This window comes from Lutra lutra, chromosome 1 (genome assembly GCF_902655055.1).
Source record: "Lutra lutra chromosome 1, mLutLut1.2, whole genome shotgun sequence".
Taxonomy (NCBI): domain Eukaryota; kingdom Metazoa; phylum Chordata; class Mammalia; order Carnivora; family Mustelidae; genus Lutra; species Lutra lutra.
The window spans coordinates 170,090,638-170,114,432 of NC_062278.1; the positions used below are offsets into that span (position 1 = coordinate 170,090,638).

The 23,795-nt window shown below is 51.4% G+C and overlaps 1 protein-coding gene across 2 annotated transcripts in view; it reads right to left on the reverse strand.

The window, feature by feature from the left end:
- The window catches only part of SLC6A1 (solute carrier family 6 member 1), a 42,830-nt gene extending 21,811 nt beyond the window's left edge, over positions 1-21,019 (reverse strand). Inside the window, exon 1 of one of the 2 annotated variants that reach the window (XM_047744667.1) lies at positions 20,915-21,019. The gene's annotated coding sequence lies outside the window, so the exon portion shown is untranslated. The remainder of the gene's footprint in view (positions 1-20,914) is intronic. The other variant, XM_047744675.1, reaches the window with a different exon arrangement.
- Between the last annotated feature and the right edge of the window lie 2,776 nt (positions 21,020-23,795).

Below are 23,795 nucleotides of genomic sequence, written 5' to 3' on the forward strand. Positions count from 1 at the left end.
TCTCAAATAAATAAATAAATAACTTTAAAAAAAAAAGATGGAGAGTCTTGAAAGTATTTGTCTTTGCCATTCCAGGATTTCTTAAGCCTGGCTACATTCCAATGCTCAGAGTTCATAAAGAAAGCATCCCCACCATGCCAAAATAAAATTCCCTCCTTTTGCTCACATTGGCACAGGGGATTCCTGCTAACGTTTTGAATCTCTGTTCTCTTACCACTCGACTTAAGTTCTCAGGAAGGCCTGTAGCCCTATGGGAACAACTTCTGGCCTCTGCCCTGGATATCTTTGTTGACTATCCACGGAGACTCAGACCAACTCCAAAACCTACTGTGCACTAGACCTCAGATTGCCCCACACCACTCAGGGAGAGACAGACAGACAGACAGGTGCAGGTCCAGCTAGCTCACTCCCAGCAAGAAGGAGAGATGGCAAGGTGCACTTAATGGGGTGAAATGTGGTCTTTATGTCCTTTGAAGAAATCATTCAACACCAACACAGAAGAGAGGTGGAATGTTGGGAGGAAGGAGAGCTCCAGTTCACCAAGAGGTTTATTCCACCGTCCCCTCCCTGAGCACAGTTAGCATCCCCTCGTGCAAAGGCCAGAGAGATCAGAGACCACGGCGGCTTGAAGAGCTCAGAGTGAGGAAGGCATATGCGTTACCTTCAGAATATGGGAAAAGATTTGGGCAGACGCCTGTGACTGCCCTCTGAAGAGCCACATACCCAGAGGGAGCTTTCCTTTTAGAAGACAAAATGTGAAGATAACAGTAGAAGGCCGAGAACAGATATATCTTGTGCTTCCTCCGGGATTCCTAGGGAGGAGGTCCCCTGGGTCACAAGACAGTGAGATGGTGCTACATCAGAGATCTTGGCTCCCCTTGAGGGTTACTAGCATTGGGCATGTTCCTCCTCTTTTTGATCCTCATCTGTAAAATGGGGAAATAATAATAATCTTTTATTCGTACAGTTGCAGTGAAGGATAAATGAGATCGCACACACAAAGCATTGCGACTACAGGGCTCAGAGCAAGGGCTCAGGCCATCTCCGCCGTTCTCATCATGGTGATGATTACCAGCTGTATACGGATTGTGGTTCCTAACCTGGGAGGCACAGCAATGATGACACTATTATGACTAACATCTATCGTGGGCTTATTATCCATGCCCTCCAGAGACTGGTAGCACTTTCAGAAGACTGAAGGAAATTGTCCTTTTAGCCTCCATGGGGGAAAACTAGCTAATAAAGATTTCACATCTCCCTGCTTTGGGCTCTCTGTATACCAACTGATGAGTAGTCTAGCCCATCACCCTGGGCCAGGCAGAAGGCGGGATTGGTACATTTGTGTGTCTGGTCAATAAAATAAGGGATTATTCCTTAATAGGTCTGGCAAGAACAAAAGTCTAGTAGATGGGAGGAAAATGAGGAAGGGATCCCCATTAGTTAAAAAGCCTGGGACCCGGAGCTTACAGACAAGCACTTCCAGAAGCAGCCTCGCTCAGACACCCCAGGAGTATAGCTGCTGGTGAATTTTCATTCCTGACACCAGCTGGTTAACCTGTTGCTTCCCTGTCTCATGAAAAACAGCACATGAAAAGCACAGGCATGTACAAGCGTCCAACAAAGGAAGCTGGCTCTCTTTCTAGAAAAAGAATGATCTCAGAAGCAGGAGACGCCTGTCAGCCAGGAGTTACTTGCCCTCTCCTGAAACGGACTCCCTTGCTCTGCCAGGCAGGGGCTGCCTTGTGTCGGAGGACAGCTCCGCGGGTCCATAGCAGAAGGACCATGCATCTCTTCTCCCCCTCTGCAGCGCGGGCCTCCTCTACCTGCTGGTGGAATGGGTAAAAGGAATGTCTTTCATCCCTTCATGATGTGGGGCATTTTTCCAAGGCTTTCTTCCAGAGTCTTTGGTTCTTCCTCTTCAGATGACAGAATTCTGCAGATGAAGAAGCTGGATACACGTTCCTCCAAGTCCTTAACATTTCCCCATATTTTTTTTTTTTAAGATTTTATTTATTCATTTGACAGAGAGAGATCACAAGTAGGCAGAGAGGCAGGCAGAGAGAGAGGAAGAAGCAGGCTTCTGAGCAGAGAGCCCGATGCAGGGCTCGATCCCAGGACCCTGAGATCATGACCTGAGCCGAAGGCAGCGGCTTAACCCGCTGAGCCACCCAGGCGCCCCAACATTTCCCCATATTAACTGAATTCCTCCGAAGCAACATTCAACAGGGCATCGTTAATGTGAGACCCCCGTGACACGTCCTCTGTACTCACTCGCCTACTCATTCACTCCTTCCTTCATTCAGCAACTATTTGTTCAGCACGCGCTGTGTGCTGAAATGGGGATGGAACAATCATTTCGAGTCCTTTGTATTCTGCAGCAGAGTCTGAATCAGTGAACTAACAGGAGCCAGCAGAAAGATTCCATTTTGTAAATATTTACCCAGGGCTTAATGTGTTCCTGGAGCTGGGCTGGACACGTGGGTCGCAAGCATTAATAAGACAAGGTTCGTGACCTTGACAAGGTCACAGCCTATAAGGAAAAATATCTCTGCCTGTAGCCAATCATAGTACCCTGTGATTTGTGTAGCAAGAGTATATGAACTAGATGAGGCCTTTGTGCAGGCCTTGAAGGAATGATGGAATTCAACCAGAGAAGACATCCTAGGGGTATTGGCTCAGTTGGCTAAGCCTCCAATTCTTGGTTTTGGCTCAGGTCATGATCTCGGGGTCATAGGATCGAGCCCCACATCAGACTCCATGCTGAGCATAGAGACTGCTCGGGATTCTTTCTCTCCCTCTGTCCCTCTCCTGCTCTTACTCTCTCTCTCTAAAATAAATAAACTAATTAAAAAAAAAAAAAAAGGCATCCCAGATGAGGGGACATTTGAACTGGGTTTTGAAGGTTGAATAGGTGTTCATCAGGCTCAAAAAGCGGGAAGGGCATCCTAAGAGGAGGGAATGCAGGAAGAGAAGTAGAAAGATTTGAAGATAGGAAGGTCAGTTTGTGAAAGACCTTGAAAGCCAGGCTAAGGAACTTGGGGACCAGTTGCAGGGATGCAACTGGGGTGATGATGTGATCAGATTAGTATTACAGAAGACTCACTCACGGAGGCTCTGGGAAGGAGTGAAAGAAAAAGACTCAAGGCAGGAAAGTGGTGAAAATGTTCCCATGAATATGTTCCTTCCTCAATGTGCAGTTGGAGACCAAGTCCTAAAGCCATTAATAAAAATGGGGCCAAACCAAGCAGAAAGAATACCTCTGCTAATCCCTGAGTGAGGCAATGCTTTATAAGGGGGGGGGGGGGGGAAGATGTTTGGAAGCTCTAGACCAGAAGTGGCAAAATGGGTCAAAACTGGCCCTTGGGCTTATTTTATTTGGCCTGAACAAAAATTTTTTAGTTTGAATTAGGAGCCAGAAATATGACTCTCTAGGATACATGATTTCAAACAGAGGGAACAGCAACTGCAAAGGCCCTGAGGCTGGAATAAGCTTGGCATGTTTGAGAGTCAGCATGGAGGCCGGGCTGGCTGGAGTCCAATATGGGAGGGAACAGAACTAGTCAGAAGTGGGCAAGCACCAGATCACACAAGGTCTCAGAAACCACAACAAGGAGTTTACACTTTCTTCTAAACAGGATGGGGAAAAGTAGAGGGTGTAAGTGGTGGGAGAAATCTGACTTATATTTAAGAGTCTCATTGTGGCTGCCTAGAAGAGGAGGCAGAGGGACAGAGGTAGAAGCAGGGAGGCTCCTTAAGAGGCTGAGAGTCCAAGTGAGAGAAGACAGTGACTTCAATTGTGGCAGCTAGGGAAGAGGTGGTGAGGAGTGGGACCAGGGATCTATTTTAGAGGTGGGCCCTGCAGGCCTTGCTAGCAGACTGGCTATCAGCAGCTTAGGCCTGTGCAGATGGCAGGCTGGGGGGAGGGGAGTGTGTGGCAGCCACCCTGGACAATCCCCCCTCTGTCCCACTGCATCAGAGGGACTGGTGGCTACGTGGGGTGGGGACTTGGGCAGAGGCCAAAAGGCCAAGGCCAGTGTCTCAGGGCTGCCATTGTCCAAAGCTAGGGCTGGGCCCAGAAGGAGGCTCAGAGGGAGTATGGCACCATGAAGAGCCAGGAAGGCAAGAGGGGGAGCAGCAGGCTTGGGAGTAGGGGCCCCCACTCCCTCCCATGACGCTGTGCATACTCCTGCTTTGTCTTGCTCCCATTCTGTAATTACAGAAATTACAGAGGCTTGCTTCAAACTGCAATCACTCTACTTGCTTTTATTTCTTTTTGGAACTCTGCAGTTCAAGAAAAAAATTAATATTGGGTTTGGCTTCATTCCAAAGGGAAACATAATGCAGTTTATTCTCTGCTTTAGGGAAAAATGCTAGGCTCAATAAATTGGACAGGCTTCATTGAGCATCTGTTGTGTATCCAGACCCATGCCAGCTCCTATCAAGGGAGAAGAGGCAGCATTTACTGAGCACCAATTGTGTGCCAAGCATTTAACAGGTGCTATATCACCCAGTACTCATTCCACCTCTGTAAGCCAAAGGCTATTTCACCCATCTGACCGATAGGGAAACTGAGGCTTGCCAGCCTGTGGCTATGGTAAAGCAGTCTCAGCCGGCTTGGTACTTCAAGCCCTTGCTATCCGAAGTGTGGTTCTCCAAGAGGTAGCATTGGCATCACACAGAGGCCTGTTAGAAATGCAGAATCTTGAGCCCCACTCCAGCCCCATGGGATCAGAAGACACATTTTAACAAAGTCCCAGTGCCCACACAAGCTTTGCAAGGGTGCACACGGAAGCTCTGGAGGCTGTAGGTTAGGGACGACCCCGATTATTTCACAGAGCTTGCATCCACTCCCTGTATGGCCAGGGGCTGGATATTTAGTGTGTTTGAGTATCAGGACTCCCATGCTCCACAGGATGGCTGTGAAACTCTGAATCAAGATAATGCATGGCAAGAGGCTGGTAGGAGCAGAGGGCCTCGTGCACAGGAAGTGCTCAGTAAAAAGCAGTTTCGATTGCTATTCAAAGAGATGAATGGCCGGGGAAGTGCTTTGTAATTGAAAAACATTGCACAAATATAAGGACCAATTAATAGCGGATAATCATGTGCAGACGGTTAGAGGGAGGATGGATGTGGGCACGTGGATGCAGGTGCTGTGGGCAGCCTTTGACACCACCTCCCCTGAAGGTTAGGGAGGGATCCCTAGAGAAGGTGCTCTGATGGAGAGGGGGCAGCTGGAGAGGGTCTATGAGGACTCAGGACTTAGGTCTCAGAGACCCGAGTCTGTGGGGGAAGAGTCAATCTTCACCAGCATGTGAGCTGCAGCAAACTGGCCGGCCACAGGTCTAGATGGTAAGTCCTTTTCCTTGAACCCTCAGCCAGACCCAGGACCTATGCAGCTTCCTTCCTGCTCCAGACTTGTTCTCTGCCACACTTGTACACCTGGTCTATACCAGCAGTCTACAGATTAAGAACAAGGCCAAGAGAGGGCTGGTTGCTGGCCCAAGGTCACACAGGACACAAACAGTATGATCCTTGGAGATCCCCACCACCCCAATTCTCAGCTCATTACACATTCATACTCAAGAGATGAAGGAAAGCAGCTCCACATGTTGGCACAAACTTCTCACCTGCCTCAACATACCTAAGAGGTAATTTGCAGACCCAGGTGCATTTCTTAATAGCATCTATTGTATACCTATGCTTCACAATATCCCACAGTGACTTTCAAGTAAGTCACTTATCTCCTTAAAGTGTTCGTCTCCTCATCAGGAAATGGAGTCAACAGTAACTACTTCATGAGGCATGAGGACTGGATTTGAATTTTCTAGTGCTGTGCCCAGCCCAGCAAGTGCTAAATACACTGAATCTAAAATGATTACTGGCTCCATTTTGCAGATGACAGTACTGAGGCTCAGAGAGGTCAAATGACCTGTGAAAAGTCACATGGGATTTAACTCAGGCCCCCTGGCTCAGTCTGGTGGTATCTGCTCACCTAGCAGGTGCCTCCCAGACACGGGCCTGTATGAAATTCTCTGAAGCCTTTAGATGTAGCCTTACCACTTATTCGAGCCTTCCTACTGGGTCCTGAGGGGAAGAGATGTGACCACACGTAGATGAGTTTCCCCAGCCTCATAAACCCATGCAGATAAGAAAACCCAAGCTCAAGCCCTTCCCCTCCACTTGCAGCCCTGAGAGCCTGGAATTACAGTTTTCTGGGGTGCTCCCAAAACCAGAATGTGGGAGATGGCTAGAGAATGCACCCGCCCATCCCCAACAAGCAGAGTGAGGGGGAAAAAAAGTCAGTTTTATAACTGCTAGAGGCTCAACAGACCCATCTAATGGTGAAATAAACTCCAGGAGTCAAGCTTCTCTTTCATGGTGACACACAGAGAAAAAAATCCCCAAATTTCATTAATAAAGAAGGAAAGAAAAAGAAGAGATCAGAGCACAGGAAGAAAGTGAGCCCGGCACTTAACTAACATGCCAGGGTCTGCTCTAAATGATTTATGTATGTTAACTATTCTCACTCCCTCTCCATTTACTGATGGTAAACTGAGGCACGGAGAGCTTAAAGTGGCTTGCCAAAGGTCTCACAGCTAGGAGTGAGGGGATCTAAGATGAACCCAGGCAGCTGGGCTCCTGATGTCCATGCTCTTAAACACTCTATTCCGCTACTTCCAGTGGGATGCCAGTGGAACCCCCAAACCCCATCTTTAAGATGTGCAAGAGTGGCCCATTTCCAGCAAGCAACTCCCTCTAGGACAGATCCCCACAAGGACAAGGCCTGCTGTTCTTTTTATGAAACCAAAGGGAAGCTGCTGAGGTCTGGCTCCCCGAGAGGTTAACTTGTTCCCATGGCCATATTGGGCAAAACTGCCAGTGTCCCAGGAGCCAACAAGAAGCCACATGGGATCCAGGCTGAGCAGCTCTCCCCAGGCCCCAGGGGCTAGAGGCTCTAACTAGCGTCCCCCGGAGGGGCAAGGGCAACCAGGCTCAAGGGGTGGTGATCCCCTCTGGGAGTCCCCAGTTTTCCCCCAACTGCACATATGGGTCCTGTGTGTGGCCGGAAGGAGGCCTGCCTTCGGGCCATGTCTGCAGGGCAAAGAGGAAGCATGGCCAGCTGGAGACTCTGGAGCCTCAGGCCGCATGTGGGAATTCACTCCACCCATTACCAGCTGTGTGGTCTCCAGCCAGCCCCTTCTGCTTTTTGTGCCTTGGCTCTCCTCCGTGTGCAAGGACAGGTGCCAGACTGTGCCTTCTAGTGCCCCTTCTACTCTGTGTCCTCATTCTCATCTCACCCTGCAAGTCTAGCTTACCCAGTCAGTGGTGTGCTAACATCTGTCCTGGTCCCTAACTGTCTGCAAAGCCCGACTGAGCACCTCCTCTCATCCAGGCAATTTTCAATCCAATCCAGCCCACATGGACCGTGCACACAAGGGTAGCAGGACCCACATTAGGTGCAGGGGAAGAAAGATGCCAGTCAGAGACTGGGCCTGCTGCCACTGAGCTCTCGGGATGGCTGGGAGCTCTCAGGACAGCTGGGACACAGGTAACCAGCATCCATGTGATAAATTCTTCATCAGCCCAGAGGAGGGATGGCCCTCTCCACAGGCACCTGGGAGAGAACGGCACTGTGTTCCCTGACAGAAGGGGACAGAGGTGGGGAGGTTATTTTTATAACCACAGCCAGAGAGAGCAGGACTGGAATCCTTGCCTTTCCCCAAGCCTAGCTGCTGGTCCATTCCGGGCAGAGAAAAGAGGGTGAACATGCATAATGCATTTAGGACCACTGAGGAGCATGGCGTGGCTGGCTGGAAGCTGGGTTGATTGAAGGAGTGTGACTGGAGAGGTGGAAAGCAGCAGTAAAGGGCTTGGAATACAGGAAAAGGGCAGGCACTGTATCCTGTAGTAAGAGCAGTGATCACACTGAATGTTAATTTAAGTGCTTAATATGGTTAATGCATTTCATAGATGATATTTACCTCTCACCACTCCCCACTGCACAGATGTGGAAACTGAGGCTCAAAGCAGTAAAACACCTTGCCTGAGGTCCCAGATCCAGGAAACTAGATTCCAGAGCCCATACTTCTAACTGCTCTTCCACACCTTGGGGATTGGGAGAGAACTGGGGGCCACTGGAGCCTTTAGAAGTGGGGAGATCTGATCCGGCGAGGACTTGGCAGGAGATTGGCACCTGGGGTGGGAGAGGACAGCACCAGAGCTGGGATCCTGGTGGAGGTGAAGGGGAAGGCCCAGTCACTATTCACAACTTGACTTCTATTCTGACTAATGGCTATTTGGTCTTACCTCCCCAGGTACATTGTATCCTCTCCACAGATGGGACTCGGAAGTCCAAGACTCGCTCTGTTTCCCCCACACCCCTCAAACAGTGATAAATGCATACATGCTGTCCTGAGTTCCACCTTCCGTCCCCATCTGTCCCTCTCTGTGATAGCAGACCTTGTTATTATAAGTCCTCAAGAAACGTGTCTGCCTCGGAGAAGGTGGCACTGGTCTCCAAAGCAGCAGTGTGCTGTGTTTACCAGCAGGCCCTCAGGAAAGCAAACGGAAGGCTGATTCTGGGGTGTAAATGCTCCCACTGCAGCAGGTTCAGGGGGCCACCATGAGGTCACAGGACTGGGAGGAGATGAGCACACTCTGGGAGCGGACTCTTGTGTGCTTCCTGTAGGGAAGCTCACCTCACCTCATCTGCTGTCACTGGAGTGGACACCGCTGCTCCCGCAGGTGCATGGAGCCCCAGTCCAGCCCTCTGTGGGTGCTGAGGAGAGGGAAGGGACGTAGCGAGGAGGGCTGGCAGGAGGAGAAGAAAGGAAAGCAAAGAAAACCGGAGGGAGGGGAGTAGCAGAGAGGTGAGAACAGAGGCACAGGAGGAAGACAGAAGGAAAAAGAAAAAAATGACAGTGGAGGGAGGGGGAGACAGGGTACTGTCCTTTTCCTGTGGGCTGTGCTAGGCTCTACTCTATGATCTCATGGTAGCCTCTGGAGCACCAATGAAGGAGGGGGCCTGCATTTGAGCAGGAAGAAACATGGTGGCAGAGCCCACAATCTCAAGTGGTTGAGGAGCTGTGATCCGGGACGCAGGCTACAGGGTATGACCCGCTGCCTTCCTCCCTTTGGTGTAACTGGACTTGCTGGGGGCCAGCCCATCCCTCTGTGCCTTCCTAACAGCTTGGAAGGCTGGAGGCCCCTATTGCGAGGTACCCTGCGCGGGGTCCTGGCTGTCCTGTCCTGTTCCAGGTTACGCCTTTCCCCCTCCCTTCCTTGGCCGGCTGCGTGCAATTTTGCAGCTCTGCGCTCCAGGGGCTGCCTGAGCAAAGGCCCCGGCTCACCCAGTCAGAAAGGATTCACCGCGATCAGGAAATGAGAGTGACATGCTGACCACCTGGCATTCTTGTACACCACTCTTCATCTTTGCCTTTTAAGACACACTTATAAGAAAACCAGGGGGTTAAATCACCGCTCTCTCCTTTTGGGAGATGTGCTTGAAGGACTCTGAAGGGCGTTCTGAAGGGCGTTAGGATAAAGGGCCTTTAGAAACTCAGATGGGGGGGGGGGGAGGAAAACACAGTACTGCAGAGACGGGCTGAATGAAATGATGATCTGTAATAAGTCACATGCAGACACGCCACCTACACGGAGAGCCCACTCCGCGTCATGGAATAGCACTTCCGCCGAGGGGGCTCAGGCCATTTCTTCAGTTCCCTATCAAGTGTCCACACCTGGGGCTCCATTTCCAACTCTGTGGGCTTTATGGGCTCCATTCTATGGATGAACACACTGAAGCCCCAGAGATAAACTGTGTGCATCAAGATCACACAAACTCACAGTAAGAACCCGCAGGGATCTCAAACTGATGGCCTGCGGGGGCCGAGTGGATCCCCTATATGTGTCTGGTTGAGTGGTATCAGAATTTTAAAACTTGCATTTGCAGGTTTTGGTGGGGGGAGGCGTGGGGGGAATAGGCATGTGTTTTCCAATTTACTGCAAGTCCTGCCACGAATGATATCTTGTCCCTGATCTCTTGATTCATTTCTTTGACCTGCCTGGCTCTCTGCTCTCTAGTTTGCAATCTAGTCACTCCAGAAAGCTCTTCATCTAAGTGGTAGAAGGACAAAGTTACTCTTTCTCCTCTAGGAGATGGGCAAAACTATTGGGGGTGGTAGGGATAAAAAAAAAAAAATCTGTATTGTAACTGTAATTTTATATCTGAGAAACAACAAATCCTATTGTTCTCAATAAAAGCTCAGCTGGATTTTAAAAGAACGTTGAGAGACACTGCTTCAGAATATTTTGCAAGAATGAGGAGGGTGTGTATTTTCAGAGTTGATTGTGGGTCAGATTCCAGGGTCTCGAGTATTTCCCACAAGAGAAAGCTGATTTTATTTTTAAGAGACTCAAATGAATGCTCACTTTAGCCAATGCATCTGTTCTTGATTCATTGCACTTAGCTTTCTAAAGGAATCTTTAGAGTATGAATCTCCCCTCTTTGTAAAGTGAAAAACCACATGCAGCAAAAAAAAAAACCCTACCCATTTGGGAAAATGGGATTTTTTACTGAGCACATTTTAAGTCCATGGTCTATGAACAAATTCATGAACACCTTCCGCTGGGCATGTCAAAGGGTATTTGGAGGTTGATCTGGCTGTGAGGACAGGGACAAGCAGAACAGGAGAGTGGTTAAGGGCATTGGCCCGGAGGGAAAGAAAACCCTCAGATGCTGTGTGACTATAGGTTAGTTCCCCATCCTCTCTGAGACAGAGGTGATGATACCTACGTTTAGCTGCTATGAGGATTAACTGAGATAATACGTGAAGTGATTAACACAGAACCTGGTACAGAGAAAAATGCTTGCTACCTGGCAGGTATTATAAATCACTTGATTAGGGCTAATATTATTTGTTTTGTTTTCGATAGTTAAGGGAGAAAGTCCTGGGCAGAATGCCGCAGTTATCTTAACCTATAGGCAATCAATAGAAGGGAACGGTGCCAGCTGTCAGGAAACGCTGATCAAATCAAAATCTCAGAGCAAATACTTTTTTAAACACAATTCCCAAAGTGGATGTGTGTACCTTTCCTGCAATTAGCACATCTGTTCAAATCTCAGTTAAATGTCAGCCATCTTCATGTGTCCATTGGATGAGTCCCCCTGACCCCTCTCCCGCCGCCCGAGTCAGAGGTATGAGAATCAGAGGTCTTGAGGCTCCTTGCTTCACACCCTGTCATCCAGCCCCAGGATCAGCAGCAAACAAATTGACCCTCTCTCTCTGGGAATCCAGAAACAGATTGCTATCTCTGGGGTGGATTTGCTCAGACAGGTTTGCGGAAACAAACAAAATGGTTGCTTGCCTCCAAGCCTTCAGGATCCCAGCTCTCACCATTGCTTTTAAAGCAGCCCAATGCTCAAGTCCGGCACCCTCTTTCTGCTTCCCAAAAGGAGTGGGCTTGTCTGCCAGCTCCATCACATCTTTGCCAGCATGCAAATGATACACTTTGGGGTTTCTCAGGGTGTTAACCCCATGCTTTCCAATCCCCGATGAGGGGAGTAAATATTTTGCACCAGCTGCGCAGGAGGGAGAAATGGAAGAGCGTGGGTGCGAGTATTTTCCAAAAGGGTTCACAGCATGGGGTCATTTAGATAGCTGGCAGAGAGAAAAGGCAATTTTCCCCAGCGTGGTGTGCACATGGGCTTTTAGGGAGAGCACGTTGCACTGAGGTACATCAATCATGCTTTCCCAATGCAAAATATTGATGTATATTTTTGGTGATGGGGACTGTTCATTTGTTTCACTGATATTCACTAGCCTGAAATGAAGAGCTCTGCTTGCTATTCATCATTCTCATCCCCATCTTAGCCAGTTCCACCCCTCCAACACCACAATTTCCAAGCTGCTACCCAGCTGGGAGTGGCTCCTTCTCCTAGCTTCTCCTCTTTGGTTAATAATCCTAGCTACTGTTGACTGACTGCACTGTGCTTAGGAGCCGGGTTTGACACGCTTTCTACCTTACCTTATTTGATCTTAGAACAATCCTATGAGGGAAGTCTGTCATTGTCCCTGCCGTGCAGATGAGGACGCGGAGGTTCAGACAGCTAAAGTGTCTTGTCCAGGGTCATGCAGCTAGGAAGTGGCGGGGCGGGATTGGACTTTGGCTCCAAAGTTGATATGGGGAGCTAGCTGTCTTGCCATACTATTTCCCCCACTCCTCCTGGGCTGGAACTGTCATCCCTGGCCCATCAGAATCTCCATGAGCACTCTCTTCAGCAGTCTTTAGAGGGGTTGAGGTGCCCTGAGTGCAGAGCTCAGAGCTGGCTCCCTTCAGGTTCCCACCAACTGCTCGTACTCTCCAGGTGCTGCTCCAGACCTGCCCCGGGGCCTAGTCTTCCGACACCAGTCTGAAGTTTAGAACCCAGCTCCACCTCTCGCCTGGCTGTGTGACCTGGGTGAAGAAGAGTCAGGCCACCTCTCTTTGCCTTACTTCATACCTCCACGAAGGACTGGTAATTATCTCTTTCTGCCAAGGCTGTGGGAAGGATGGAACTAGGCGAGACGAGTGTCCCCTGCAGCTCTCCCCATCCACCCAGCTTGAGTCTCTTTGGGGAAGCTCAAACCCCAGACCCAGTCCCTTCTGCACTCTTGCTCACTTCCTCCAGCAGGTCCCGAATCAGCATTCAACACACATCACTCTGCCTGTACAACGCCATTATCTCCCGAGGACACAGGCTCCGTTGTCACGGCAACCAGAGTCCTTCCACCAACTCTATTTAATAATTTCTCACCAGTGAAGCTGTGCTGGCTTGGGGCAGGGGAAAGAGCACTGGGTTAGGGGTTAGAAGCTTTGGGTCCTAGCGCCTGTGGCCCTAGGACTCCTCCCCTCTGGGCCTCAGTTTACTCATCTATAACACAGGGGGGTCTGAAAGGAGTGGATTTTGTGACTTTCTCTAGCCTAGAAAAACCTAAGAAACAGTTCTCCAGGTCCCGGAAGCAGAAGGCAGGGAACTGGAGCCACTAGAGAGTGGGTGGAGGTTTAAGTAATATCCTGTATCCATGAGAAGAACCAGAAGCTACTTTAGTGACCAAACACTCTCCTTCTACTGAACTGCCCACCAGAATGTCACTTTTCAGATGTTTATGCAATCTCTGAGTTCAGAGCTGGGGTTGGTTAAGAGACACAGTTTTGCCTGCAGCCATCACAGCCCCTATTCTCCCCATTTTGCAGATGTGTAAACAGAGGCTCAGAGGGCAAAAGGGTTGTCCATGGTCACCCAGCAGGTGCAAAGTCCAGCTGTCCAGGAAGGCCAGGTTGGTTTGCCAGGGAAAAAGAGCCGGTCCACCTGCCTGTCGTGCCTCCCCGTCAGCCCATGGCTGAATGTGCTCTGGTCCCCAGCTTGTGGCCTCTTGCTCACACTGAGAAAGACTTGTAGATCATAAAAAGCAAGAGGTAAATACCTACGATGTGTCCCACTATGCTGGGCACCAGAGATGCCAGAAGACACTGCATTCCTGCTGGTAGGGTATGTACAGTTTTGACTGTGAGCAGCTCATCAAAGGCTGGAAACAATGTCTGATTTGTCTCCACAACCAATGGTCAGACGTGGCATACAGAAGGTGCTCAAAATTTTACCGGGCCCAGCTGTTTGTCCGCTGCTGCCCCTGAAGGTAATCTGTCTAGGCCCCCAGAGGCCTCTATGAAAATGTTCCAGAGTGGCCACCAACATCCCTAGCCACAAAGAGCCACTGTGGACCCCATGCCAGGGATGGGACCAGTGTGGATAGGCTTTGTGGCTCTTGTCTTGGCCCCGCAGTTGGGGAGGGGGTGGTTCTGCCTCAGCCTGGGTCCACAGCACCGCTTTTCAGCATGGCCACAGCCAGCCCAGCGGTGCTATTAAACTCATCCCGGGTTGGCATTTTCATTTAATACCCGTGGCATAATTAACAGTGCTGCATCTGCTCTGTCATTAGTGGCATTCACTGCCATTTGGAGAAAGGGCTCTTATCTTCCCCAGTCATTAGTCTCGGGAGGCTATTATGGGGGAAATGGAGGAGGAAATGGGGCGTGCAGCCACCCTTCCCCTGCCTGGAGAGCCGGCGCCCGGCTTGGGGAGCAGCCCATCGTCCAGTCCAGTCCAAATCCCTTGGCTTTATGGACTGAGAAAGCAAAGTCCAGAGAGGGGGAAGGACCCTGCCCTTTATTCCCTGCAAGTTCGAGGCCTTCCCGGAGTGCAAGCACAGGCCTCAGGGTCCCGCAGACCTAGATCTGAGATGCAATTCTGCAGCACATCAGTGGGGCACCCCTGGGCAACCATGTGAGCTCCGGGCCTCTTTCCTTATGGAGGATCCTAGAACAGTGCTTGTCAAGTCCTCAGCTCAATGCCTGGATCATGGGATCACAGCCAGAGCTCAAAGACCAGAAAGGGCTTGTAGCTATCTGATCATTTGCTACCAACCTGTTAAAAATGTATGCAGTTAAATTCCATCTTCACATAATACTCTCGGTATGACAACTTCTTCCCTGTTCCCAAGCTCACTTTTTTTTTTTTTTTAAATCCTAGGTGATCTCAAGTTCTGAGGACATATGACACAAAAGCAAAGGGGCAAAGGGACTTGAGCAGCAGGGGAACTGGATCCAGGATCAAGGGCATGGGAGCCTTTGGCTTTGGTCACTTTTATTTTGCATAGCTGACATTCTGCCTCAGTGAGTCAAAGCCTCTGTCTCCTCCACTGTGACCTCTAACTCAGGTACTTTCCAGAGGTAGTGGGAAGCATGAAAAGGCATATGGGGGCTGGCATCAGAAAGGCTTGGGTTCAAACTCTGCTGTGCAAGCCAGGGTAAATGACTCCATCTCCCTCAGCCTCCAGATCTTCCTCTGGCCAAGGAGACCGTAGCACCTAGACCCCCTACCCCTAGCATCCTTCTCATCTGCCTCAGGAGGCCCAGGACTGGTGCCCAGGGGGTGTGCCAAACTCAGTGGCTGGGGACAAGCCGGCTGGGTAGGGGGGGAAGAGTCAAACTCTCAGGCATCCCCAGCCCCCAACACCCCAGTAGGAAGCTCCCAGAACTTGTGATTTTTCATAACTTCCAGCAAGGGCAGAGGAGAACTGGGGGTAATGGCCAGAAGAACTGACTGACGCCCCCCCTCCCCTTTCCTACCTTCTTGGCTGGGAAGGACTCAGAACTAATCAGCCTGCTCCTCCAGCAGGTCCCAAACAACCCAAGGCTCACCTAGGAATACTGCCCCACATGCTTCCTGGTTGCCAGGGCCCTGAGATCCTTCTAGACAACTTCACAGGGCCCCTGGTATATTTGTTTTCATCCCAAACCACCTAGATGTTCAAGCACTGTCTGAGAGTAATCATCCCTTCCTTTCCTCCCAAATCTGGCTACCACTGGGGGACCCCTGGCCAAATGAGCACACGTCAGACTCCACAAACTCTGGGCATAACTGAGGAGATGTTAGCCTCTGGCCAGAGTGCAAACGACAGGGAAGACGAAAACGATGCCGGGGCCGTCTCTCCCACACTGCATGGCTGTGCCTTCCCACACGATCCTGCCATCAGTCCCTGTGTGGCTGGGGTGGTGCCTGCCACCGATCGGGCTCGTCAGGCTCCTTCTCAAGAGGCAACCCGCTGAATTTGAACTTGGGTTTCATCAAAGTGAATCCCATTAGCTGGGAATCCAGAGGTCAGGAATAAGTGTGTTCATGGCTTGTTGAGCCTCAGTTTCCCCACCCAAAGGATGGAGATAATAATGACAATAATAATAATAATAATAACAACAATAACAGTTTCACTTGGAACCCCTGGGGCTATTGCAAATTTCAACTATAAAATTCTACCTAAGTGTTAAGTGTGCATGAACTCAGGTGTATACACAGAGACCTCATTTGAATCAAGGTCATTCTGACCTGGGCTTTACGAGAAAACTAGCTTTAAAAAAATGTCTCTTTTTGTTTGACAGAGGATTCTTCTCCAGGATATCAAGGACCCTATTTTCTTCCCCTGGAATACTTATAGGATCAAAAGACAGACCAGCTTCAGGAACATTTTTCCGCAAACTGCAAAGTACTTTTCTGATGATCCGGAGTTTTCTCAGCACTAAGCTCCGGCAAACTGCAATTCTGATACCAAATGTTGTTGCTCACCTCCCGTGGCTGCTGCCCTCTCCCTGGACAGAACCTCCTTACCAAACAATAAGGTACCAAAACAGCCTGCTGTCAACGTTTTTCAGGGTGTCTTTGACCTTGAATGTCCCTCTGGTCAGGGCTCAGTTGTGTCAGGAGCTGGCATGCAACATTGATCCTGCAGACTCCGTGCACTGAAAGGTGGATAGAGCTGCAGGTCACCATCTGAGATAGCCACCAACTCCTGCATCCTCCAGCCGGGTGTGTATGCCAGGATTCCATCCAGCCTTGGAAGCTGGGGGCCTCTCTTGGAGCCAAGAGGGCCCCCAGCACCCTAATGTGGCCCGTTCCACCTAGCTGCATACCCTCTGCTTTCAAAGAGCCACGGCCAATCACTCAGCAAGACCCGGCCTCCTTGTAATTTCCAATTTGTGACAAATGTAAAAATAGAAGGCCATTCGATGCAGGCGGCTCGCATCAAATTGGATGCCGCTTTTCGCGTCATGTCAGATCATGGTAAACGGAGCTGATTGACTTAGTCGGCCGCTCTCAGTGGCTTCCAGAGCAGTGAGAGGGTAGGAGACAAATTGGGGGACACCTAAGAGTTAGGGAAAGGTGGCTGGGTGCACAATATTGAAACCAGCTTTCAATGAACTTGGAAGTCTAGCTCACAAATATTCTGTAAGATGCAGGGCACTTGAGTGCAGATCCCAGTTTGCACCCTAGCAGCTGAGGGACCTCGGGCACAAACTCATCTCTCCCTGCCTCCGCTTCCCCTAAGGAACACCACCGGCCTCCCAGAGCTGTGGCAAAGCTCAATTGTTGGAAAAGGGGGGGGGAGTACTTTCCAACCATGCAGCTCCATAAATGGGGCATGTGGTCCTTGCCAAGTGAGCAGCACTGGGGATGGTGGGGGGGAGCTCTTCCGGGGCTGGGATGTCAACACAGGGCTGCTGAGCTGGGGCTCCAGGGGCCACTTACTAGCCTAGCAATCCTGCAGCAAGGGCCCTCACCTCTCTTCCTCTCGGTTTCCTTACCTGCACAGGGACAATCCTATGTACCCCACGGGGTTTTGTGAAAATTAAATGCAATGATGTAAGTAAAATACACAGCACATTCCCTGGCAGATCATCAACGTGCAGTAACTGTTAGCTATTATTATTATTGATGATATTATCACTGGAATAATATTTAGTGGAGTGTGTTTTTTTTTCTTTTTGCTGTTTGTGACTGAATCCAAGTCTGTGCTGAAATATCACAGCTTGTGGTCACACCTACCATCTACGCCAGGCAGCCCTTACCTTACTATTAGCTGGGTTCCTTACTGACTCTCACGCGGACCTTCCCCCCTCCCCAGCTCTGAGGTCTGCAGGTGAGCTCCAAGTGAAGATGTTATATGTTCACAAAGCTCCTGGAGGCACGTTTCCTGGGAAGCCCTATTTCGGGGTCCATATCTGGCCTCCCAGCCATTTCCTGCTCTTAGATATCACACACTCTTTCCCTCCATCTCCCAGCCACCTTCAGGGAAAGGGGCAAAAAGGCGACACAAAGAAACACACACACCCGGTCCCTTTGAGGAGAGAGTGCAGAGGAATGCTATGGAGAAGCCAATCTCCTCACCAAGAGGGGCCCCGCTGCTCTTTGCAATTGGAGTCAATTCAAGGTTGTTTTCACCCCGGCAGGGGCTGGGCTCTGTCCACTGTTCTCTGGGCACAGAGAAGCTCAGGCAGAGAAGCTCGGGGCGACTGCGCAACCGGGAAATTGAAGGGGCAGTCTGACACGGGCAAAATCAAGCCTGCTGACACTCACATCTCCATTTCTTTCCGAGGAATAAGGCGATTAAGGGGCTCTAACTGGGTTTTGTCCTGTAGCTACAGCAGCTGCTGGGGTGGTTTGGCTTCAGTGATCAAAGGCAAGGAAGCGGGGCACACCTGAGGCCAGGTGACAGAGAGGGGCTCCCAAGGACAAAGGGGGCAGACTTGGGGATGGACTTCAGATGCAGGGGGCTACAGGTGGTGGACAAAGCTTAATGGCTGGCACCTGGCCTGTGATGCATATACGTGCTAAGAGAGGAAGGAGAAAGCCATCTCCGAATTCCAAGTGTCTTGAAACAGCTCTGTCTCAGCTGCTAAGCTCACAGCCAAGCCTAGGAAGAGTGTCTTTATGTGATGGCAAGAAGCCATCTGACACTGGTGCTTTATTCAAGCTCTTAGCATATGCCAGGAGGTAGAGAAATAGCCACTGGTCAGACACCAGACCCCAAGGCCTGTCAACCGTTCAGTCCCCACCACCCTTCTATGTCATTCTGTGGAGGTGAAAACCGAGGCCTAGAGACCCAACAGTGGGGCTGAGTGTTGGCCAGGAAATCAGAAGAGTGGGGTTAAAATCCCTGCCCTGCCTCTTCCTAGCTGGGTGACCTTGGGCAAATCACTTCCCCTCTCTATACTGCAGTTTCCTCCCCTCTGAAGCGGGGATTAGAAGAGTACCTGCTGCGTAAGGTTATGACAGGAATTACGAGCTGGCCACACTGGAAGCTTTCAGGACTCCAGCCTTTCCTTCCAGTGGGGATGAGAACTATCCAAGGTCACCACCAGGCCAGAAAATGGCAGCACCCCAGCTCAAAGCCAACCCAGCCAGGGCCGGTTCTGGTCTCAGTGTCTACTTTTCAGTGCCTCCCTGGCTCAGTGACATCGAAAGATATTGCAGGTCAGTCCATGCCGGCACCTTCCATCCATGCAGGCTTTATTGTAAGACACTTTAAGTGCCTGCTCTGGGCTGGGCCACACATAAACAAATGGCATTTGGAGTTCCTGATGGCCAGGCATGAGAAATCCCTCAGAGACAGAGCCACTGTGCTTCTTTCGGCTTTGATGGAGTTGCTCTTTCATCTTTACCTCTGAGTTGTCTTCCTTCTGGGCCTCTTGATGCCCCTCTCAGCTCCATCCCAAGCTTCTGGGGATCCACCTCCCACACCTCCAGCCCCAGAATGAAGGGATGCACACAAGAGAGATGGTCCCTGCTTCCTCTTCCACAGCAGTTGCCTCTCTCCCGTGTGGTTCTCAGGAATCGCCCCACTCTCCAGAGGCTCTGCCAGACAAGCCTGGCTGTGTGCTCCGGCCTAGGACTCACTGTTTGTCCTCCAAGCCCTGGCCACCGAGCCAGCGCTTGGCTGGAGAAAGAGAGAGCGTTTTCTTTGTTTGCTGCTTGCCTGACAATTTATTTCCGAGACTCAAGAGAGGCTCAGCCATTTTGCCCTGGATGCTCTGGGGAAAGGTCCCTCCCACTCCTCCTGGGACTTGTACCTCTAAGGGCTAATAAGTCTTCCTTCCTCCTCTGCCTGGGGGAGGGCCTGAGACTGCTCAGACGCTGACCAGAGCAGAGGCTGGGTCAACCCTTCCCAGAGAGAGTGCTCCAAACAGAGAGAGAGAGAAAGAGAGAGAAAGAGGGAGACAGAGGGTACAAGTTGCCTATAGTTCCCACTGATCTCCTTTGTTCTGGAATTTGAGAGTTGGGGCAGTCTTTTCAGACTCCCTTATGAATACATTTTTCCCAAAGTTCCCAAAGAAAGATTAAAATCTAAGCAATACCCAGCACCCAACACTCCCTCTCACCAAACACCCACTTTGTGTGTCACAGAAAAATGAAGGTCGAGCCTAAAGGCCACTCACATAACCTGACAGCCTCTGATTTGGGGGTGTCACCAAAGCTCCGGAGCCATTTTACTCAGTGTTTCCCCCTGCACCCCAGCTCTTCATGGGCTGGGGTTTCTAGGAGACGCAGGGAGTGCTCCAGCCCCATATCAGGAAGAAACAGGGCTTTATCATTTGGCTTTTTAAAATCCAATTTTCTCCTTGGGGTCCATGTCTATTTTGGGAACAGATTAGCTAAGAGCCTCAGTGGGGGACTGCCCGGTCTAAGTTCCTAGTCTGAAGACTAAGTCAAACTGGAACAGGGCATCTGTGGGTGCCTCCCATAGGGATGGTGGGCACAAAGGGACCAGACACGGAGACCTAAGGGTCATTGCCCTGAGGTAAGTAACCCTGGCAGGCATTTTCCTTTCCCCATCCCCAGTGAGAAAATGCGGGACACAAGAAAGTGAAAACAGTTTCTGCGGCGACAAGGGGACACTGTCCTCAAACCCTCGGAGGGATTCCCCTCACCCCACATTCCTCAGGGAAAGGAGTGGAGAGCGCGGCGCGAGCTAGTGTGCGCTCAGCCCAGGCTGAGGTAAATGCTTTTTAGCCAACGTCTCCTGAGAGCTTGAGCTGCCCCAGGATGGGAAGCGGGTTACCCACCCCCAAGTCGCTCGCCCCAGAGCCCTTAGAGAATAAATGAGGCGCACGGGCTCTACCTCGGCGCATCTGACCCCGAGACGGACCAGTGGCCACGTCCCCCGCAAACACTCTTCAAATTATTCACTCCCGGGGTCCCGCCATCCCCTGAGAAATAAATGGACGCAGCGCTTCGACGGCTCCAACTAGGAGAATCCAGCGCCAGCTAGGAGATGCAAGGGGGCTCCAGGCCAGGGAAGGGGCAGGAGGACTCTCGCGACTCTCGCGCGAGTCCCCATGCCCCCCGCGCACCCCGGGGGAACGGCCCGGGCTCACGTCGGCGGTGGGAGCGGCGTCCCGGGCTCCTTCGTGCGGCACTGAGACGAGCAGAGGCGAGGCGCGGGGGTTGGAATCCGGGTGCCCGCCCCCACCCCGCCCGGCCGAATCTGCCCGGGCCGTCCCGGGCTCTGCGCCCCGCGCCCCGACGCCGGCCGCCCCTTCCTACCTGCGGCCCGGGCTGCGCTGCCCGCAGCGGGCGCTGCGCGGGCCCCTCGGCCGCACCGGTGCGCTCCGGGCGCGGGGCCTCTCCAGGCTCTGGCCGCGCTGCGCTGTCGTCTCCTCGGCTCCTCGGCTCCGCGCCGCGCGGCTCGCCCGCAACCTCGCCGCTCGCTCGGTCTTCCGAGGGCGGGCGGAGGGACACCGGGAAGGGGCCGGGCGGGGGAGCCAGGGAAGGAGGGCGGGAGCGCGCGCGGGCGGGGGGCGGGGCACTGCTCCGGGAGCCCGCCCAGCCCGGGGAGGGGCGTCGTCGGCCACCCGCCCCCCGCCCGCGCTCCCCCCCCCGCCCCCGGCCCGCGCCGCACTCTCCCCACTCCGCAGCCTCCTCGCCGGCAGCTTCCCTCCTTCCTTCTCCGTGCGGTTGCCGCTGCTCTCTCTGCGTTCTCCTCCTCTGCCCCCTTCTCTCTCCATCCCGCCTTCCAGTTCTCCCCTCTTCCCCTCCTCCTCTTTTCTTTCCTTCTTTCCCTCCCCTCTCCCTCCTCTCTCTCCCCCTCGGCCAGCCCACCCCCATCCGTTTCGCCTGCTCCCCTCTCCCCCTCCTCCTCCCATTCCCCTATTCCTTCTTCTGTCAGTTGGTCTCTTCCCTGCCTTGGCCTAGGGTCCTCAGCCCGCCTGTCTTGGTCTCTGTTTCCCATTCCTTTTCAACACGGATTTATCTCTTGGTTTTTTTCTTTCAGCCTTGCAGACCACTTCTGTTGGTCTGTCCTTTTTGTTTCTCTTTCTGGCACCTTTTTCTCTCTGTAGGTCACAAGGCCCCCTCAGTGGAGGTGGGGGTGGCAGTGGGCTCCTGGCCCCCTCTCCTCTCCTGGCGGGTCAGCCTCCTGCTGCCTGTTAGGAGGGGAACACAACTTCTGACCTGAAGCTACTAACTGGCTCTTGGTGCCAGGCTGGGGGTGTGCCTGTGGCAGGAAGGGGCAGTTTGCTACCAAAGCTTGGTCTTAGAAACGCAAGTCGTTATGTGCGTGGATGGACAGATGGATGAACAGACTACTAAAAAGGGGAAAGAGCCTGGAACAACACCCAAGGGATGACCCAAGACATCTTCCTACTTCCAGTTTCTGAGGTTTGAGGGATTGTCCCAGAAAAGCCTCTCTCCTAGCGGGTCCCAACCCAGTGCCTGAGGACTCCTTCTCTCCCCTTTGCCAAGTTCTGACATCACCCCCATCCACCTCCATTTTCACAAAGGCTCCTGGGAATGGGGCCACGACTGCCCTTCCCTCTCCGTTCCCCAAGGACTCATAGAAAGGATTCCTTCTCTCCAGCCCTGACCTACTCTTTGCCTCCTCTCTTTTCCCCTAGGGCTGGCATTTCCTGATTGACTTGCTATCCTCTATGCCACCTTGCCCTTTGCTTGGGTCATCCATCCTGAGATCCCATGACACACAGTGCTCCCCAAGGCCACCCTGGCTTCTCCTGGCTCTTTCCCCACACTCACCCACAAGCACGGAATCCTGATGCCTTTCTTGATGTCTTCCATCCATCCCTCCCCCCTTCACAGGTCACCAGCTTCTATATGCTTATAACCTCCACTGGTACTTCAAATAAATATATATTGCGCTTCTACCTCCCAGGCACTGTCCTATGCTCCAGGAACACAGTGGTAGACAAGAGAAACCTGAGGATGGTCTTGGTCCAGCATGGGAGATGGGCTTCTGTCCAAAAGCCAGATAAGCCCAGAGTGACTAGCTCTGCCAGGAGCATACATTTCAGGGGGGGAACTCAGACCAGCTTGGGGTGGTTCAGGAAGGTTTCCTCAAAGAAATGCTATTTGAACTGAGGGCCAAAGGATGATTAGGAGATGTGTGGATGGAGACGTGGGGCACAGCTTTGAGGGAGGATAAGAGGCTAGCTCAAATGGAAGCTGTTTTTGCTTACCTGACATTCATTTCAACTTCTTTAGGTGATAGCACCTCAGTTTTGATTTGGAGAACTTGCCCTCCTCCACTCACATTCCTGTGGCTGGGTGGGGTTCCCTCCTTCCAGGGTTGGACATGTGGCCCAAGCAGGGCCAGAGTACATCACCCTGACCTCTGTGGGGAAGGGGGGACGGAACACATGACATAGACTGGCTCAGTGAGAACTCTCCCTGGGACTTTTGCTAAAACTGTTGTCAAACAGATGCTTGATCTCTACCACAGTTCTTAAGCTTGGAGCTGCTAGCAGCCATTTTTGTCACACCTGGAGCAGACTTTACCTGAAAATGAAACCAACATAGAGTACGGAAGAGCTGGGAGATGGAGAGTGGACTGAGTTCTGATGAATAACGAACGTTTGAGTCTCTGAATCTAGACATGCCTGAAGGCTGTATAGTTATTTTAAAAAACCCATTAAGTTCCTTTTCGTCAATTATGCAAGTTTGAGTTCAGTTTCCGGTGCTTAAAATCAAAATTGTCCTGATGAATCCAGGGCTGGATTGAGAAACATGAAGCATCACCTATATAAAGAAATAATCATAAGCACTTCCATCATCCCACTTCCATCCTGCCTTTAGGTCTCCTGGACCACCTTGTTTGCAATTGTCTCTCTCTCTCTCTCTTTTTTTTTTCTAGATTCCTGATCAGAAGTTCATTCTCTGCTATTTTCATTTCAGTACATGTGTTTTGCCTACATACCAAAGCAAATCCTGGCCAGGTCAGTTTCATCGGCTGCCATTTGATGCTTGAATTATCTTCACAATATTCCCTGCTCCCGGTCCCCTCACCCCCCATGACTGTCTAGCATCTGTCTGCACATCTCCAATGATGGGAGCTCTTTATTCCATCAGGCAGATGGTTTCAAATAACAAACTCTTATCGCAGTGGAGTTCTGAAAACTGTCTCCTGTGCCGTGGG